This window comes from Triticum aestivum, chromosome 1A, assembly GCF_018294505.1.
Source record: "Triticum aestivum cultivar Chinese Spring chromosome 1A, IWGSC CS RefSeq v2.1, whole genome shotgun sequence".
Lineage (NCBI taxonomy): Eukaryota > Viridiplantae > Streptophyta > Magnoliopsida > Poales > Poaceae > Triticum > Triticum aestivum.
The window spans coordinates 480,204,140-480,210,310 of record NC_057794.1 but is presented as its reverse complement, the minus strand read 5'-3'; positions in this window follow the sequence as shown (position 1 = coordinate 480,210,310).

Sequence of the window (6,171 nt, the reverse complement as noted above, 5' to 3'; positions counted from 1 at the left end):
ATAGAGTTCAGTACACAGAGTTCCGTACATAGACTAAGTCATCATAGGCGGCACGCAGGCTCGCGAGTGCATCTAAGACTAATGAGCAAGACTACATCAGTCCCAGGAGGTACTGTGAAGGTAGCTGTAACCTGACAGCTGGTAGTGAGGCAACGGATAGTCCTCCACGTGAGTGGCCTGGGGGCCGCGGATACTCTGGTGTAGAACCCGACGCTCAGGTGGCAGAAGAGGACCAAGTGCGGGAGAGTAGCCTCCCACCTCTGGCCATCCGACACCGTGGGGCATCACGGTCCTGGCTGGGTAGATCGCAGAACGCGGCAGCTGTCCAGACCGGACAAAGGGGTGCAACCGCGTCAGAGCCCTGTAAAGGTGCTGACGAGTGGTGTACAACTCGTGGCGAAGAGCTCTGTTAGCTCGGTCCAGCCCATCAGCATGCAGAACCAGGCGCTGATGGTGGAAAGGCTCTCGGGTGACGGTGGAGTAGGCGGCAGTGTAGTATCCCTCCGCACCAACGTTCAGATGCGATAGGAATGTGCCTGAAAGGGGAAGTGTCCAATGCCTGATACTCTCCACGAAGACGTGTCAGAGCAGCATGAGCCGCATCGTGAACTGCCATCTCGATGGTCACTCCAACACCATGAGCGGTGTGCAGCACGGTAGTGGACTCATACTCCCGAGTGTAGAGGTGGACGATGGCACGGTACTGCTCCTGGTTAAAGTCCTGGTACTCCACGTAGACGGTGTACTCAGGGTGCCAGCGATAACCCAGATAGGTCATCATATCAGCTAGCACAGCAGGTGATCCTGAGGCACCAATGGCCGCAGTGTGGCGCACGACCTGCCTCGCGGGCTCCATCTGAAAACAAAGATGTTTCAATGGAGTCAAATGAGAACACGGGCACTATTCAAAATGCTATCCTGCAGAATAACTATGGCTTATCCAACTTTGGGGTGAACGTGGTAACGGGATCCTAATGTCAGAGTTAGTAAATTCGTTTAACCCGAGTAGAAAAGAGTTCAGAGTCCCAGAATAAAGGTCGAGGAGTAAAAGATCCTAGTACCACCCAATGGCGACGTGGGCCCGTAAGGCTCACAGCCATGTTAGTAAAAGTTTTGTAGTGACTAGACTCGACTTCGGCCAAGGAGTGTGGAAGGGGGATTCCTACAGGCAGTCGGCTCTGATACCAACTTGTGACGCCCCCGATTCAATCGTACACTAATCATGCACGCAAATGTGTACGATCAAGATCAGGGACTCACGGGAAGATATCACAACACAACTCTACAAATAAAATAAGTCATACAAGCATCATAATACAAGCCAGGGGCCTCGAGGGCTCGAATACAAGTGCTCGATCATAGACGAGTCAGCGGAAGCAACAATATCTGAGTACAGACATAAGTTAAACAAGTTTGCCTTAAGAAGGCTAGCACAAACTGGGATACAGATCGAAAGAGGCGCAGGCCTCCTGCCTGGGATCCTCCTAACTACTCCAGGTCGTCGTCAGCGGGCAGTACGTAGTAGTAGGCACCTCCAGTGTAGTAGGGGTCGTCGTCGACGGTGGCGTCTGGCTCCTGGACTCCAGCATCTGGTTGCGACAACCAGGAAGAGAGGAAGGGAAAAGGGGGGAGAAAGCAACCGTGAGTACTCATCCAAAGTACTCGCAAGCAAGGAACTACACTACATATGCATGGGTATATGTGTAAGGAGGCCATATCAGTGGACTGAACTGCAGAATGCCAGAATAAGAGGGGGATAGCTAGTCTTATCGAAGACTATGCTTCTGGTCACCTTCGTCTTGCAACAGGCAGAAGAGGGTAGGTCGAAGTCCTCCAAGTAGCATCTCCAAGTAACATCTCATAGCATAATCCTACCCGGCGATCCCCTCCTCATATCCCTGAGGTAGAGCGGCCACCGGTTGTATCTGGCACTTGGAAGGGTGTGTTTTATTAAGTATCCGGTTCTAGTTGTCATAAGGTCAAGGTACAACTCCAAGTCGTCCTGTTACCGAAGATCACGGCTATTCGAATAGATTAAACTTCCCTGCAGGGGTGCACCACATAGCCCAACACGCTCGATCCCATTTGGCCGGACACACTTTCCTGGGTCATGCCCGGCCGCGGAAGATCAACACGTCGCAGCCCCACCTAGGCTCAACAGAGAGGCCAGCACGCCGGTCTAAACCTAAGCGCACAGGGGTCTGGGCCCATCGCCCATAGCACACCTGCACGTTGCGTACGCGGCCGAAAGCAGAACTAGCCCCTTAATACAAGAGCAGGCTTACGTTCCAATCCGGCGCGCGCCGCTCCGTCGCTGACGTCTGAAGTGCTTCGGCTGATACCACGACGTCGGGATACCCATAACTACTCCCACGTAGATGGTTAGTGCGTATAGGCTCGTAGCCAGACTCAGATCAAATACCAAGATCTCGTTAAGCGTGTTAAGTATCCGCGAACGCCGAACAGGGCCAGACCCACCTGTCTCCTAGGTGGTCTCAACCTGCCCTGCCGCTCCGCCACAAAGATCCACAAAGAGGGCCGTCGGGACAAGGTCCTTTCAGCCCCCAATCCGTGAATCACTAGCGGGTACTCTTCGAGCTGACCCGACTTTAGTCACCATCTGTATAGTATGTATGTATGTATAGTATATACCCGTGATCACCTCCCGAGTGATCACGGCCCAATATTATAGCAAGGCCGACTGACACGAAGGTAGGGCCAACAATGATAAACTAGCATCCTATACTAAGTATTTAGGATTGCAGGTAAGGTATCAACAGATGTAGCGACAATGTCAGGCTATGCATCAGAATAGGATTAATGAAAGCAGTAACATGCTACACTACTCTAATGCAAGCAGTATAGAGTAGAATAGGCGATATCTGGTGATCAAAGGGGGGGGGGCTTGCCTGGTTGCTCTGGCAAGAGAGAGGGGTCGTCAACTCCGTAGTCGAACTGGGCAGCAGCAGCGTCGGTCTCGTAGTCTACCGGAGAGAAGAGGGGGAAGAAACAATGAATACCATGCAAACAAATGCATATCGATGCATGACATGACAAGTAACGATGCTAGGTGTGCCCAATCGCGATAGTAGGTGATACCGACGAAAGGGGGAAACATCCGGGAAAGTATTCCCGGTGTTTCGCGTTTTCGGACTGGCGAACCGGAGGGGAAAGTTGCGTGTTCGGTATGCTAGGGGTGTGTGGCGGACGAACGGACTGCGTATCCAGAATCGTCACGTCGTTCTGAGCAACTTTCATGTTGAAAATATTTTAATCCGAGTTACGGATTAAAAGATATGATTTTTAAAAGATTTTAACAATTTCTGGAATTTAATTAATTATTTAATTAATTCGAAAAAAATGTATTTATGACGTCAGCATGATGTCATGCTGACGTCAGCAGTCAACAGGGGTTGACTGAGTCAACCCTGACATGTGGGTCCAGTGGGACCCACCTGTCATTCTCTAATTAAATTAATTAGGGTTTAGGTTAATCTAATTACAGTTTAATTAAACTTAACTAGTTAATTAATTTAATTAAACCGGATTAATTAACTTAATTAATTAATTAATTAATTAATAATATTATTAAATCATTTTAATTTTATTAATTATATTTATTGTTTTTATTTATTTTATTATTTATTATTTATTTATTTATATATTTATTATTATTATTATTATTATTATTTTAATGTTCTGGGCGAGGGCCCCGTTTGTCATAGGCACAGAGGCCTTGCGGGTCGGGCGCGGGTGCGGGCACGCGCCCATCAGGGCCACCAGGGGGGCGCCGGCGATAGCAGGGCACGGCGAGGCCGGCCGCCGGAGGCGACAGCGGTGAGGCCACGGCGGGACGGCGCGAGGGCGCGGCAGCAGAGGCGAGGACGCGGGGAGCAAGGGAGAGGGCGAGGCAGAGAGGCCTCAGCGGGGCGAGGCCGCGGTGGTGCGCGGGCGGCCGGAGCCGGCGACGGGGAGGCCAGGGGCGTCGGCGGCGTTCGGGAGGGGACTAGGGGGAGAGAGGGGACCGATGGGGGAGGGGAGTGCGGAGACGAGGCGCACCAGGACGCACGCGTGCCGTGGCCGCGGCGACGAGCGCCGGGCGCGCACGGTGGTGCGTCGAGCAGGGGAGGGGAGGAGAGGTCGGGGGCGGGACAGCCCGGCGCGGCAGGGGGGAAGAGGCCCCGGCCGAACGGAGGAGGCGCGAGGGGAGGGGGGCACGCGGGCGCGGCCGTGCGGAACGAGGCCGGCACGGGCACGGCCGCCCGGGAAGGGATCGGCGACGACTAGCGCGAGCGCGCGAGGGAGAGAGAGGGAGCGAGGCGGGGCTCACTGAGGCCGTAGGGGGAATGGCAGCGTGCTCGGGGGAGGTCGAGGACGACCGACGAGGAGGAGGGCGGGGAGGCGTCCGGCGGCGACGGGGCGGTGGCGTGGTCGCCCCGATCTCGATCCAGATCGGGGGAGTGAGGGGAGAGTGGGGATCGGGAGTGGGCTAGGGTTTCCGTCGTGGGGGATAAGGGGAGAGGGGTAGGGGCCGGCCGGGCCTGGTGGTGGCCCAGTTGGCCTGTGGTCAGCTGGGCCGAAGCCCAGGGGGTTTCTTTTCTTTTTTCTTTTTTTTTATTGTTTTCTGTTTTCTTTTTATTTACCTTCTTTTATGTTTTTTTATTTATCTATAAACACTTAGGCATTTAATAAAAATTTGTTTGTTGCATAATATTTACCCTTGTAATATTCGTCAACCACCGAACAATTTTATTTTAAATTTTGAAAACTTTAATTGTTTTCATCAATTTGAATTTTGAATTTGAACGGTTTCGAATTATTGCGAGGTTAGCAACAGTAATCAGGATGACGTGCCATGATTAGCGTGGGATTACTGTAGCAAGATTATCCGGGCGTTACAGAATTGCTCCTGAAACGCTGTAACGATGCAACTCCCCGTTGAGTATGGTCATTGTTGGGGATATTACTACTGGGCGTAAACCGGCCTATCTGGGCCGGGTCAACTTCATCAGTAGTTCAAGAGTAATAAAGCCCAAGAAGGCAGATGAGGGCCTAAGGCCCGTAGCCGGTTCAAGACTTGTAGCTATAAACCGGAATTTGTATATAAACTTGTATTGTAAGTTAGGAATAAGGAGAGACCAACCCGGAATACGAATATCGACCGGTGTTGGGACTCTGTGAGCTGACGGGTGTCACCCGTGTATATAAGGGGACGACCCGGCAGCGGTTCAGGGAGATAGACAACAACTCGAGTCATAGGCGAAGCTTGTTTGCTCCCTAGTTATCGAAACCCCATCAATTCCATCACAACTAGACGTAGGCTTTTACCTTCATTGAAGGGCCGAACTAGTATAAACTCTCTTGCGTCCCTGTGTCCACTTTAACCCCTTCAAGCTAACCCGTCGCGATGGCTCCACGACTAAGTCCTTTCTCTAGGACATCTGCCGTGACAAAGCCACGACAGTTGGCGCCCACCATGGGGCTATCGCATGATGGTTTCCGGTTCTTGGAGGGCTGCTTTGAAGGACTCGAGGGCTACGCTGTAGGCCGGATGACTAAGAGTCATCGCGGCAAGTTCTACATCGACGACGCAGGCTGGGGCCCCGAGGTCGGCTCAATTGAGTACGGGTACCGGGTCCCCTTTGGTGGCATTTACGTTTTCATTGGCAAGATCGGTGAACCGGGCCCTGAGCCGGACATCTGCACCGACCTCGTCGAGACGGCTCAGCGTGCGCGTTCCGCCAGGGTTAAACCGGCCATGAAGCGTGCCTTCGTGGGAGTCATCCATGGAGGAAGTTATGAGGATGGATCGGAATCTCGCGGCGATACCGTCGTTTGTTCCGATGATGAGTCATCGACCGGAGAAACCGAATCTCTTTATCAGCTACAAGACAGCCGGATTGGGGGCTGTTCCGATGGCGACAGTATTCCGGACCCCTCTGATCTGCCCAACCGGGTTGGAATATTCATGACTGGCACACAAGCAGCGCTTCATTCTTCGACCGCTGCGGCAACAACCTCCGGTTCAGCGGCGGCGATGGCTGCCGGGGCAGGAGGCCCTGTGCGCCCACCGGCTCAAGTTCTATCAGAGCTATTTGATGCATTGGCTGTGCTTATGGCGGAGGCTAATCCGGCGGATCAGGGCGTTCACAACGCCGAGATTGCAAAAGT